The sequence below is a fragment of the Triturus cristatus genome, chromosome 7, assembly GCF_964204655.1.
Source record: "Triturus cristatus chromosome 7, aTriCri1.1, whole genome shotgun sequence".
NCBI lineage: Eukaryota > Metazoa > Chordata > Amphibia > Caudata > Salamandridae > Triturus > Triturus cristatus.
This window is the reverse complement of record NC_140590.1, coordinates 1,518,664,698-1,518,678,131: the sequence shown is the minus strand read 5'-3', so window position 1 is coordinate 1,518,678,131 and position 13,434 is coordinate 1,518,664,698. Positions and strand designations below refer to the sequence as shown.

Here is a 13,434-nt window from a genome sequence, read left to right as displayed (position 1 = left end):
TTGTTGTGAAGCAAACCAGTAGTCAATTCTCGTATGTATGTTGTGAGGTGCAGAATAGTGCGTGTATCCACCCTGCTGAGTGTGTCTGCGGCGCCATATGTCATGCATGTCCAACTTCACCAGGGACGACTCCACCAGTCTGGCAGAGGCCGACGGGCGTCTATCCGGGCCATCGGACCGATCCAGAGCAGGGTGTATGCCAAAATTAAAATCCCCGTCCCACAGAATATTGTCCAAAGCGTAAGGTTGGGACATCGCCACCAAGTTAGCGTAAAAGTCGGGGTGGTCATAGTTAGGGCCATAAACATTGAAAATGAAAAGCTCGAGCCCCCTACCACAGCACTTAGACAAAACAAATCTACCGTCCCTGTCCGTTTCTAGGGGTGACAATGAGAGCGCAACCCTCGGATTCACTCACGTCATAACCCCCCGGGCGTGTGATGTGAAACCCGCAGCATGTATATTACCCATCAACCCTTTAGTACGCAATATGGGGCTATCTGGGTGAAGGTGGGTCTCCTGCAGGAGTGCCACATCCACATTGTGCCTATTCAAATAGCTCAATATCTTGCGAACCTTACGGAAATCATTAAGGCCGCGGACGTTCCAGGTCAGCAAAACCAGCGAGTCTAGGGCGCTATCGCAATGAAGCTTTGGCGTGTCACTCATATGCGGAAAGAGGATAATAAAAGGATGAGGAGAGTGCAATCCAGACTGTGTCGTTCCTTAACAACAAACCAAAGGAAAATGCAACGAAAATAAAACCATAAACCTTTCCAGCACAAACCTGCCCTCCCAATCGTGCCCAATAACACAGACCACATCCAGAAGTAGGCATCAGCCTGCCAGGACCAGGAAAACCCATGTCAACATCCCACAACAACAAGCCACACGGCAAAGCAAGAGTCAAACCCCTCCCGCCCATGCCTGCCCAACACCAACTAGGCTTCGGAACCAACCCACCCCCCCAAGGAGAAAAATCCCCACCCAAATCAAGATAACCAGAAACATCCCAGGTGTACTACACGCGGGGGTAATGTAGCCCGCGCAACAGAAAAAGAAAAGAAAGTGTGATCAATGGGACCACTGCTCCGCACCCCGCCTTAAAGCAAACGTGAATAAATGCAGCCAAGCGTATGTCCCACGGGGCTATAGGGAGGGCGAAATAAGCAGATCGCATATCTAATACAAGTCAAGCAGTGAGCACAGAGCAACAAATATGAAGGAGAACAGTCATGACCCCCAATAAGAAAAGTGGATAAAAAACACTCAACAATAAATGACTTCCAAAGCCGGTCAGCCCTGCTCATCCAAAGGACCCCCAGTCGGTTCGTCCGAAAGCCGGCGATCCGGCAGTGGCCGCCCCTCCCTCACCCAGTCCTTCAAAGCTTTTTGCAGGATCTTTGGATCAGTAAATATATGTGAGCGGCCCTGCCAATTCACTCTTAACTTAGCTGGATAGAGCATGGCATAATCCGCACCCATCTCCCGGAGCTGTCTCTTCATGGGAGCGAACAAGCGCCTCGCCTCCTGAACTCTAGCAGTGAAGTCTGGAAAGAGTGAAATGGTCGACCCCTCGAATCGAAGTGGTTGTTTTTCACGGGCAAGATTAAGGGCGACATCGCGGTCCCTATAGTTCAGGAGTTTAGTTATGACTGGCCTGGGAGAGGCGCCTGGGGCCAAGAGAGCGGTGCGCCCTCTCAACCACAAACATGTTTGAAAAGGAGGAGTCACTCAACAGAGTTTTCAAAAGCTTTTCTATGAAGAGTTCCATGCTCCCCGTGGGTGCCGCCTCCGGCAGGCCCGTGATGCGGAGATTACTGCGCCGAGAGCGGGCCTCCAAGTCTTCCGTCTTGTCCTGGAGGAGCTGCACCACCCTGCCCAGCTGTTTGTGTTCCGCATCAAGAGTGGTCTGCGCCTCCTCCATCTCCGTCAGCCTGCGCTCCGAGCTGTCCAGGCGCTCTGCATGTTTGTCCAATCTGTCCGCCATGCGGTCCATTCTGTAGGACAGCGCGTCCATTTTGGCCCCCAAAGAGGTTATCCCACCCTGGAGGGTTTTTTCCATGGAGAGCAAGAGGCCGCGGATATCCTGGTGTTGTTCGTCCGGGTTCCGGCCTTGGTCCACGACATCACTCCATCGCGGCTCCGCCAGGCTTGGGTCGCTTGGGGTCAAACGACAATTTGGGTTGGGACTTATCCGTGCGTCCCATCGTATCGTCGTGTAGGGCCCGGTGCCCTAAGGAGCGCCTCGACCTCCTCCACAAGGATTCCCCCCCCCTCCTAACCGTATGGGGGGGGTCGCCCCAAAGCAATCCACTAGTAGTAGCTGGCCGGTGGGTGGTCCAGGGCCGCAAATAGTGGTTAGTCCCCCCTGTCCTGCCTGCATCGCAATGGAGAGCGTCTGAGGGCCCGCAGTGTGTCTATCGCTCCCCCACCAGGCAGTAATGCATACGTAATGTATGGCGGAATCAGCCAGTCCCCGTGTGGGCCATGCGGCGCGGGTCCCCGGTAGCAGCGTGGGCCAACAGATTAATGCAGGGCCTAACCCCCCCCCTCCAACTGGTATGCGCCAAGCAGGTCTCGAAGGCGCTAGGAGGGCGAGGGATCCAGCTCCGGCAACAGTTCGCAACAGGTAGTTCAAAGTAGCCGGCAATGCAGTGGAGGGGGGGCACCTCATGAGTTGATGCACTGCATAGGAAAGCCTCGGGGCTCCCCAGCAGGCCTCGCCGCAGCAGGGGGCACTCACCGGCATCGTATCAGGTGTCCAGACGGCAGCGCGGCCTCAGCTCCCCGCAAAGCACCGGCTCTCAGGTAGATGTAGGGCCGCCGCGCCGATCCCTCCAGGCGGCCGGCCCCGCCTCCCGCGGCCGGCAGGGACGCAGCAGAGGGGAACGCAGACACGGGAAACAGGGTCCTCGGAGACAACGGGCCGGTCTCACCGCCGCAGGGCCCCCGCAGCGGGACGCCGGCGAGGGCCGCACGTCGCCACCCCGGTTGAGGAGGGGAAGGAAGAGCTCCGCACGTCAGCCTCCGCACAGCGCCAGCGGCCAGGGCCCAGCAGCCCGGTTTCAGCGGAGCGCCGAATCTTCACTCAGAAGGCAGGTAGGTGAGTCGCTCTTCCCGCCACCGGCACCGCGGCACCCCAGGGGACCCCAGGTCACCGTTTCCTGGCGCAGGTGGAACACAGCTGCAGGATAGTAGGCAGATAGTGTGGCGGGCTAACGGAGCGCTCAGTTCAGGCGGCCATCGTGGTCGCGCGCTAGCTCCGCCCCCAATTCCCCGTTATAGTTAGTTGAGAACTATAACTCGCGCGCCCGCAATCCTCTGCTCATGACGTCACATATTACATCACTCATGACATGGTCAGTGGCATCACTCATGACATCATCCTTGTGGCGGTCGCGCGAGTTATAGTTATCTCAACTAACTATAATGGGGGAATTTCATTGGTTTTTTACGAGTGAAATGTCCACCTAACTATAACACGTGTGAAACCTATGGTTTTTTAAGTGAATTTGCAAGGTTTTTTAAATGCTAATTCCTAACTATAACGTGTGTGAAACCTATGATTTTTTAAGTGAATTTGTACGGTTTTTTAAATGCCAAGTTATGTATGTATTATTATATATTTTTTTTAAGGTTTTTCACCGTGCGCGCACCCCGCGATTTAAAAAAAAAAAAAAAAAAGTTTTTTTTACCCTTCGGGGGCCTTCAGGGACCCCCTGACAAAGGCTAGGGGGTCAGGAACTCTCTACCCTGCCCCCTTTTCACGTTCGCCACCTCTTTTTCACTGTCGCACCCAAAACAAACAAAATGGCGGACGACACTTCCTGATTTCGAACGTCGACTGACATGTAAACACCAATCAGATTTACGCTCGCGCACGTTAAGGCTATAGCTATTTATGTGCTTTTAAATGCAATTTTCTCAGGAACTACTGAACAGATTGACACCATATATGCAAAAGGCACATCCCTGACCTGAGGACTACCTCTTTGCCAAATTTCAAGTAATTCTGTTCAGCCGTTTCGGCTGTACCTTCGACTAAAGGTCCTATGGAAAAATGCATGGGGAAAATGCGTTGCGCATTGCGTTACGCAGTGCGTGCCGTGCGCGCACCGTGCGCGCACCTCGCGATTTAAAAAAATAAAAAAAAATTCTCCCATGGGGGTCCATCTGTGACCCCCTGACCAAGGCTAGGGGGTCAGGAACTGTCCACTCTGCCCCCTTTTCACGTTCTCCACCTTTTTTTTTCACCCCCTCAGACTGCGAGAGACAAAATGGCGGACGACACTTCCTGGTTTCGACCGATTTGAATGTTTACCGACATCTAACAACCAATCGGAATTACGCTCGCGCACGGCAGGGTGCGCGCACGGTGCACGCGTATAGATATTGATATGCTTTTAAATGCTATTTTCTCAGGAAATACTGAACAGATTTACACCAAAAGGCACTTCCTTGACCTTATGGCTACCTCTCTGCCAAATTTCACGTAATTCTGTTCAGCCGTTCGGGCTGTAGCTGCGACTAAAGGTCCTATGGAAAAATGCATGGGGAAAACGCGTTTTGGGACCCCCCCTTTTTCTAGGCCCCCGCTTGAGGAATCACCCTGAGACTTTCAGGGTAGGAGCTGAACGGAGCGCTCCATTTGTTTTGAAAATTTCGCGAGGATTCGTCAACCGGCGCCAAAGTTATTCAAAATAGAATTTTGAGATTTCCTATGGAAACTAGGTTGTAACTATAACTATCTACTGGCGACCGCCAGTAGATTATATATATATATATATATATATATATATATATATATATATATATATATATATATTATTAACAATTATGTTAAATAAAAACCCACTTATTTGAATTAATACCGGTGCATTAATGAAATTAAATAAAAGGGTTCTTATAGAGCGCACGACTATCCGGAGGCATCCCAGCGCTGTAGCAGTAACCAGGGAGGGAATCTGCCTCTACGGGAAGAGCCAGGTCTTTAAGTGTTTACGGTACATAAGGTGGTTGGGTTCTTTGCGGAGGGACAAGGGAAGGGCATTCCAGAGTTTGGCGGTGTTGTAGGAAAAGAGCCATCCTCCGCTTCTGGCTTTCTTAATCTTGGGTGTTACTGCTAAGTGAAGCTAGTCTGATCGTAGCCTTCTGTTGGCTCTGTAGGGGCGTATCAGATTTTTGATAATAGGTGGTCCAGTTCCTCTTAGAGAGCTGTGAGCTACACCCAGGGCCTTGAAGTGGATCCTTTCCAGCACCGGGAGCCAATGGAGAGCACGCAAAGAAGGTCTTGCTGAGCAGCGACTGGGGGTCCTCGTGAGCAGCCTTGTGGCTGAGTTCTGCACGATCTGTAGTTTCATTACTGCTGAGCTAGGGGAGCCCGAGTAGAGGGCATTCCCGTAGTCTATTCGGGACAGAATTAGGGCCTGAACCAGCAGTTTTTTGGATTGGCTGGGTAAAAGGGGGAGCACCTTGTGAAGCATTTTTAACAGCCCAAAGCACGATGCTGCGGTCTTCCTGGCTTGGGTTTTAAATGAAAGTTCTTGGTCTAACCAGAAGCCTAAACTTTTGGTCTCTGTTTTAGGTAATTTAGCTTGGCCCATACAGGATGGCCACATGCTGTTTGCTATTAGGCAACCATTTAAATTTTAAATCAAACAGTTCAGTTTCCCCGCCGTTGAGCTTTAGATGAGAATGGCTCATCCATTTTGCGACTTATTCGAGGCAGGAACAGAGGTCGTTAGGCGTTTTGTCGCTCTGGTTGAGTGAGACGACAAGCTGAGTGTCGTCCGCGTATGTCACTGTGTGGATCCCAAAGGCGGTGGTGATAACTGCCAGTGGGGACATATAAATATTAAAAAGGGTTGGGCTCAAGGAGGAACCCTGAGGGATTCCACACTGGACGGGTGGGTTTGGAATAGATGTTGCCTTCGAAGACCTGGAAAAGTCTGTCTTCTAGAAAAGACCGGAGCCACAGTAAGGCGGTTCCGGACACACCAATGCTCTTGAGATGGTGCATCAAAATTTGATGATTCACTGAGTCAAAGGCTGATCTCAGGTCGAGAAGAATTATGGCAACGGAGCCTCCTGTATCCAGGATCTTCCTAGATTCCTCCACAACCGCCAGAAGGGCGGTCTCTGTACCCTGGTGGGGGCGAAAGCCCGTTTGTGAGGGGTGGAGCAGGTTGTAGGACTCAATGAATGTGGAGAGTAGATAATTGACGTGTTTCCCCACAATTTTACTGAGACCTGGAAGCAAAGAAATGAGGCGGTAGTTGCCCAAGTCCGCCGGGTCCAGGTGTTTTTTTTTTTTTAACAGAGCCTTTATCATTGCCTTTTTCCACTCCATAGGGACTTTTCCTGATGCAAGGGAGGCATTAATCAGACCTGTGAAAGTGGGGGCAATTGTGGGTAACACCAGTTTTAATATATTGGGTGGCGCGGGGTCAAGTGGTGATCCAGGTTTGACTGTGGAAAGAACAGCTGAAAAGGGCTCATTGGTCAGTGGAGCATATGATTCCAGAAGATGTTCATTTTGGCGGTGGCTAAGGTCTACGGGGGATGTTGTTACATCACTGTGTGTTTGTGGGAGTTGTTTAAGGATATTCTGTACTTCGGTAGAGAAGTATTCCACAAGCTTATTGCAGTGATTTCCCGAGAGATCGGGTGCTGTCGGGGGGATTAGGGACTTTAAGTAGCTTTTAGGCTATGAGGAAAGTTTCTCAAGCGGAATTCCCCGCAGAGATCTTTTCCTCGTAGTAGGCAGCCTGAGCTTTCTTTATTTCTGACTTGTATAAGCAAATGGCTGTCCTATATTCTTGCTTTTTGCTGGGTTTGAAATCTTTTCTCCAGATCCTTTCAAGCTTTTTACATTGTTGTTGTTGGCTACGTAATATGGGGGAAAACCAAGCGGCCTTATTAGGTCCCAATTTCTTGTGGATAATTTTCTTAGGGAGTACGGTATTCAGGGATCCCTCAATCCAGTCAGCAACACTTTTGTTAGCTGTCACCGGATTGGGATCAAGGTGGAGTTTAGTCATTTCAAGCTCCTGAGTCCACCACTCTAGGGGGGAGTTGTGGCCAAGGACGAATTAGCCTACTTTTCAAGTGGGTAGTTGATACCGTAGAAGGAGGGTGCCAGGTAAAAGGGATAAGGAAGTGGTCTGACCAGGGTATAGGAAGGGGAGCTTTCCCTTTGAGTGAGTCCAGGTTTGAGAATATAGGGTCCAGGAGATCATTGAAGTGCATGTTAAGATCTCCGAGAAGAATAAAATTAGCTGAAGTGCTAGCAAGATTTAAGGCTGTTTCCAGCAAGGAGTTGCAAAAGAGTCCCAACGTCCCTGGGGGACGATAGATCAGAATGCCGGAAAGTGACCAAGAGGGGGTCAGTTCAATTGGGAAATGAATATTCTCACAATCTAATATGGGACTGCCTAGTACACGACGGGTCATGTAATCTTTGTAAATAATGGCAATTCCACTCCCAAGCCCAGGGGATCTATCTTTCCTCTGGATAAGGTACCCAGGCGGAAGGGATTGTACGATATCTGGCTCAGAGTTAGTCGTGAGCCAGGTTTCTGTCAGAAACAGAGCTTCTGGGTATGTGTCTTCTAGCAACGTTAGGATCTCAGTCTTATGTCTGAGTAGGGACCGACAGTTTAATAGTAAAAGTATATGGGGTTTCTTGTCAGGGTCAGGGGGGGATATGTTGAGGGAGGAGATTAAAAGAGCAGTGTAGGCAGCTTACCTGGTTCTGCTCAGGATGGATGGTACGGGTACATTTTGACCCTACTGGTCTGTTTAGTTGTTTGAGCTGCAGACTAGAATAGTGGTGTCGATCTGGAAAAGAGGGGACAGGGGTCCTGGGTGCAGATGGGCTTGCCTTAAGTGCACTTTCGGTGCACCAGCTGCACGCCCGCTGCACGCGGTCGCTTCATGCGGCGCTTTTGAGGTAGTCAGTGGAGCGTCGGGTCGAGCAGCTAGAACGCTGACCCGGCGCCTGTTTCTGCGTGAGCCTCTTCCTGTACTGACCAGTTCCCAGTCTACCCTCCACCCGAGCTAAACAAGCTCCCCCGAATACACAAATAAAAAGAATAGCAACAGCGGTGAATTTAAAAGGTCTCACACAATTCTGGAAGATAGCAGCAATATTATTTTTTAAAAATTTGTTAGCAGCAATTAAGAACAGTAATCGCTCCCATGTCCTAGCAGCAATGGTAGTATTAAGAGTAGCAACACAGTTTTAAGGAAGCCGCAATATTGATTTTTAAAAAAGGAATTAACTACGATTTAAGTATTATGATAGCTCCCGCGGCAAAGAACTAATACACTTCCCACCCAAACTATTAGTTCCCTCACACACAATGCCAGAGGGTTGGTGTTATACAACTAAGAGTAATTATTTCTCATTTGAAAAAACAAACACATTGAAATTATTTAATACCCAAGTATTACAATTAATACCAGCGTATTGATTCACTACCCCACTCAATAACCCAATTTCTCACACATTCCATACCGTAGGGTAGGTGTACACCCCCTAACTGTTTTTTATATTTCTTCAACTAAAAAAATTAATAAAAAAAATATTAAATTAATACCCAGGTATTGAAATGAAAACTTGAGTATTAAAACGCTCGCTCACCAAAACCCTTGTTTCTGTCACATCCATTTAATATAATATATTTAAAATCTATTTTTTAAAACACAAACCTTAACCAAAAGCAAATCAAACTTCAATCTTTAACATTATTCTAATATTAAAACTTGCCTATTAAACTTGCCATAAAATGCATTCTCATTGAATGCATTTTAATGGCATCTGCGTTGTAATGGCATGTGTTGTAATTTCTTCTGCATTGTAAACAAAGCATTGTAAAACCATTGCCAGGTAGTTTCCAGGTAGTTTCCTAATTTGGGAACCAGACGTGCAGTACCACCTCTTGCCAAGCCTAGTTCTAATTGGGACAGTAGGCCAGCCCTTGACGTCTCTAAATAAGCAACAAAAGCTAGACATAATCGAGGTACTCCATCCCCAGAGTCCTCAGACGTTCATATTTTTGCAATCGCACTAAAATCAAGACACCAGAAAGTTATCAGATTCCTGATGTGTGTTCTCCTTGTTCCTTTCAGATATCATCTGACCAACAGTACGACAGAGGAGGGCGATCTGATCTCAGATAAGGACAGTATGTGCAACTGAAAACAGAGACAACACTCGTCTGATGTGAAGATAATGGAGGAGGATAGGCCCTTTCCACATAAAGCACCTTTCAAGAGTTGCAGCATTGACAGTGAGTTGCCACAGACTCTGAGAACCCTTCGCCTGAACAGGAGTTTGGCAGTGACTCTCGACAGTGTGAAAGAGGTCACCAAAGTATGCTGAAATCTCCACCAATTTCTGGTAACAAAAGCAACTGATGCTTTTATTAAAGTTGAAACCTCGGACTACCGCATAGCCCCTCTGGACAGACTATCACTTGGAAGCAATTTTTTGGGACAACTTGACTACTTATAATATTCTATTGCCAGAGGTCGATTGGCCCGCACCTTTTGTTCTTGAATGCTCCCAAAATGGGAATGATATTCTCCCTTCTTTCTCACACCTCATCCCGGACAAGGTCAAACATGCATATATATCTGAATGGGCCCTTGCCTTGGCCCCAGCTCTTTATCCTAATTACACAGGTTGAGATAAGGATTCACCTTAACATGCTGTTCCTATACTGTCTACACTTCAAATTCAGCCACAGTATCCTATAAAAAAGGGATGGTAACGCACCCATTAAAGAAATCCTTTCCAAACTTGAATACCAGGGAATAATAGAACCGTGTGTCTCTCAAATGAGTAATCCTCTTTCCTATTCTGAAACCTAATCACACCGATAGGATAGGATTAGATTGTAGACATTTGAATAGTTATACTCACACATTTGCAGTGCAAAATACCCATGGTACAGTGGTGATTAATAATAATGTAGCTAAGAAATAAAAAACCACAATGGACCTTTCCAATGCTTTTTTCAGTTACAATTTGGCTCCTGAGAGCCGTGGCAGGTCTGCATTTAGCACCCTCAGTTTTCAGAGGCGCCTTTAAAATTCACTGGAAAAACCATAGGTTTCAGGCACGTTATAGTTAGAAATTAGCATTTAAAAAGCCCCACTTTATATTATTATTTTAAATCAACCCCAATACCACCAAGGAAATATATGCTTACTCAAACTAAAAATATATACAACTACATTCTGTAATCAGTGAGCTGTGAAAGGTTATAACTAGAAGGACACATAGATTTGATATCTATTTGGGGTACCAAGTCCTGGCAGGTTCAGGGCATGGAAACCTTATTTTGAGCCTGTTTAATACCCACACAAATTATTTTCCTAAACTAAACAATCCTACAGACTACTTGGCTGGGGTTGGCAAAAATGTAAGACATGAACACCCCGACTATTCCTTTAGTAGTCCTCTTTGATAATTGACAGAGTTTAGCAAATTATACTGAAGAAAAACTGAATAGTACCAGAATGGTACCTTTAATTCTCATTTTCCAGTGTGGGCGGGTGGATATTGTGGCAAAGGATAAGAGTGGTAGTCATGCTTATTTTCTTAATTCCACACCTGGGTTTAAATCAAGCCGACCTGATCCCCGATATCCCCAGTCAGAACATTTGAGTATTGTTACCACCTATTTGTTGGGGAAAATGTTTCAACTATCATTGGAACATTCCACACTGTCTGCAGTGAAAAAATATGTTTCTCTCCTGTCTGGGAACATGAAATCATCAGATTTTGTTTTTAGCACTAAATCCCCACGTTCTAAAAGATGTATTTTTGCTACTTATAATGACATTTGGAAACTATCACAAATGGAAGATGCTGCATGTTTGAGATAAATGGACGTGGATAATTCGGAAAAAAATTCTAGCTGTTGTTATTAGAATTAATATTTTGTCATCTCGCATTAAAGAATTTGAACATTGTGATGTCTGTTATTGATAACCTTATATTATGGGCAAAGTCCGCTTAGATCTATTATGCACTTTAGCTAGACACTTCAGAATGGGCGAGTTCCATGGCATTACTTGAAATGTACATATTGGTTTTCACCTCTAAACTTAACAAAAACAACAACTAATGCCCATGAAAGACATGACCCACTCAATGCTGCATTTAGAAAAATTGAAACAACTCCCATTTAATATAGCGGAGACTCCTTCGGTGGTGTTGGTATTAAACGTTGTTATTTCACTCCACATTGACATTTTAATTTAATCCATCGCTTGCATGAAACAAACCCCTTGGGCGCATACATGAATTATATGGTCATTACCCTTTACATATTAGTGTGAACGTTGTAACAATGAAGTTTTTATAATTGGAGAAAAATGGGACTACTGTAGGACGTTCAATTGTTTGGAAACAAGTTAAAATCCATGGCGCCTGTAACACTTTAGTGTCCAATTCAGCTTATTTAAAGAGAATCCCAGTTCCTCCAATTCTCCCTTGCGAATGATAGTTACCTCCTGCTGAGTTATTAAGGCTGTTGTGGAATGCAGGCTGGAGTCCCCTATTTTTTGTCCGTTTCCACAGCTAGTAACTGGTAACATTGTGGCCCACAATTCCATCTTTGAAAGCAGATTTCAACAAGCTGAGTAGACTCAAAGCATTATTGTTCCAAGACATAGCTCTCACATCTGCCCATGAGACCTATTGCAGGTGGCTAGAAATTCCAATGTAATAGTCATTATTAAATACAAACCTTACCCTGCATTTCAGAGAATTACTGCATCAAATCTTTAGTGCGTAAAGTACGACCGCCCTCGCCCACATTACTTGTTTTCAGATAGTTTTTGGAGTATTTCTTACTTTTATCCGCTCCATTGTTTCTAGTGTATTCAAGGGATTCCTGTTGTGGTTATTCCTCGTTTGTGGCATTCTCATCCTGGTTCTACTTCTACACAATGGATGTTCCTGTTGTGGGCACTCTGGGACTGGCACCGCTTCAACAATACCGTGAGCATATGCTTCAGATCTTTGGAATGTTACTACTACAAGAACTGGATCTTGATTGGTCCATAAAGTTTCGACCAGCCTGGTTTACCTATGTGCAAACCATGTTAGATTGTATCTGGTGGCCCCTCGAATAGACACTTAACTGGCTTCACAAATTCCTGCTACCACAGATTTTGGGCTGTTGGTGAGTCCCTTAGTGACCCATTTTCAGAACTGTTTCCTGGGCTTGCAATTTCTTTATGATGCAAGGTTTTTCAATAGACCTATGGAAAATCCTATGCATTGGCACATGGACCACCGGATGTAGGCTCCACCAACGGATGCGGTTTTCCCAACAATTGTTCAATTATTCTTCAATGCATGGCATTTTTATACCTATGCATGGAGTATGTTTACTATCTATCTATCTATCTATCCTTTTGTGCCATTATCCTGACCAAAAGGAGGGTGTTGTGTGTTTCATGCATGGCTCATTGTAGTTTTCCCTACGTTAGCCTAATTGTGTAGGCTGCATTTTCCTTTGCACATATTACTATAATAATCCCACTTGCATTTGTGGCACCTTGTATTTTCATACAGAACATGCATTTGTTTTCATGTTCTGTTCATTTTCTGGGATTTAGTCAGCACACCATAGACAAGGTCAAATAACAATGTCCCTTGTTATTTTCTTTGGCCAGGCACTAGCACCTAGATATAACATGAGTATGCAGCTGTTGTTTATGAGCACACATGTCTTGTCATATAGATGAGCACAGAGGTCCAAAAAGCACACTTGGAGTGAAATTTGAGACAAAAGCACTGCTTCAACCGAGATGTAAAACGTCAGAGTATGCTAAGGTACGTGGTCTGTCACTAAACCCAGAAACTTTTGACATATAATAATTTAGCTTCAGTAGAAGGGGAGGGGGTTTAGGCTACTCTGTCTTATAACATGACAGGCTTTTTATGGTATCCAGCTTATTGACCGACCTAACTGTATTTTTAGTCTGCATTTGCTTTCTAATTGTGGCATGAATATTGCATTTTAGAGCATGATAATTTAAATAAATAATCTAAACTTTATTTGTGTCTTGTTTATCTTAGTGCGTAAAAGTGTGGTGAGAGAGCGGAAGGGTGAGTCCTTTTAAGGCGATCTCCGAGTGGGTCGAGAGTATTGTGTTCTGGGTTGCACATTCACTTGTCTTTCTGGAAAGGTTGGAGGGCCTGTGAAGCACTATAGCTAGTTAGACTCTGGCTCATAGATACAGCGGTGGTATGGTGCCTCAGTCCCTAAATGCCAAGGTTCTATGGTACCACGCATAGTTATGTTCCTGAGCAGAATCCCTGAAATACTTTGTCACAGACTGTGATCTTGTAGCATTAAAAATACACAAGTCACTATCTCCCACTGCACCATCCAAGATTTAATTCTG

General features: G+C 46.0%; 1 long non-coding RNA gene across 2 annotated transcripts in view; it reads left to right on the top strand.

The window, feature by feature from the left end:
* LOC146812280 (uncharacterized) overlaps positions 1–12,719 on the top strand; it is a 369,505-nt gene extending 356,786 nt beyond the window's left edge. For both annotated transcript variants that reach the window (XR_014965894.1, XR_014965895.1), the window contains one exon: positions 9,136–12,719. This is a non-coding gene — a long non-coding RNA (uncharacterized LOC146812280). The remainder of the gene's footprint in view (positions 1–9,135) is intronic.
* The last annotated feature ends 715 nt before the right edge of the window (positions 12,720–13,434 follow it).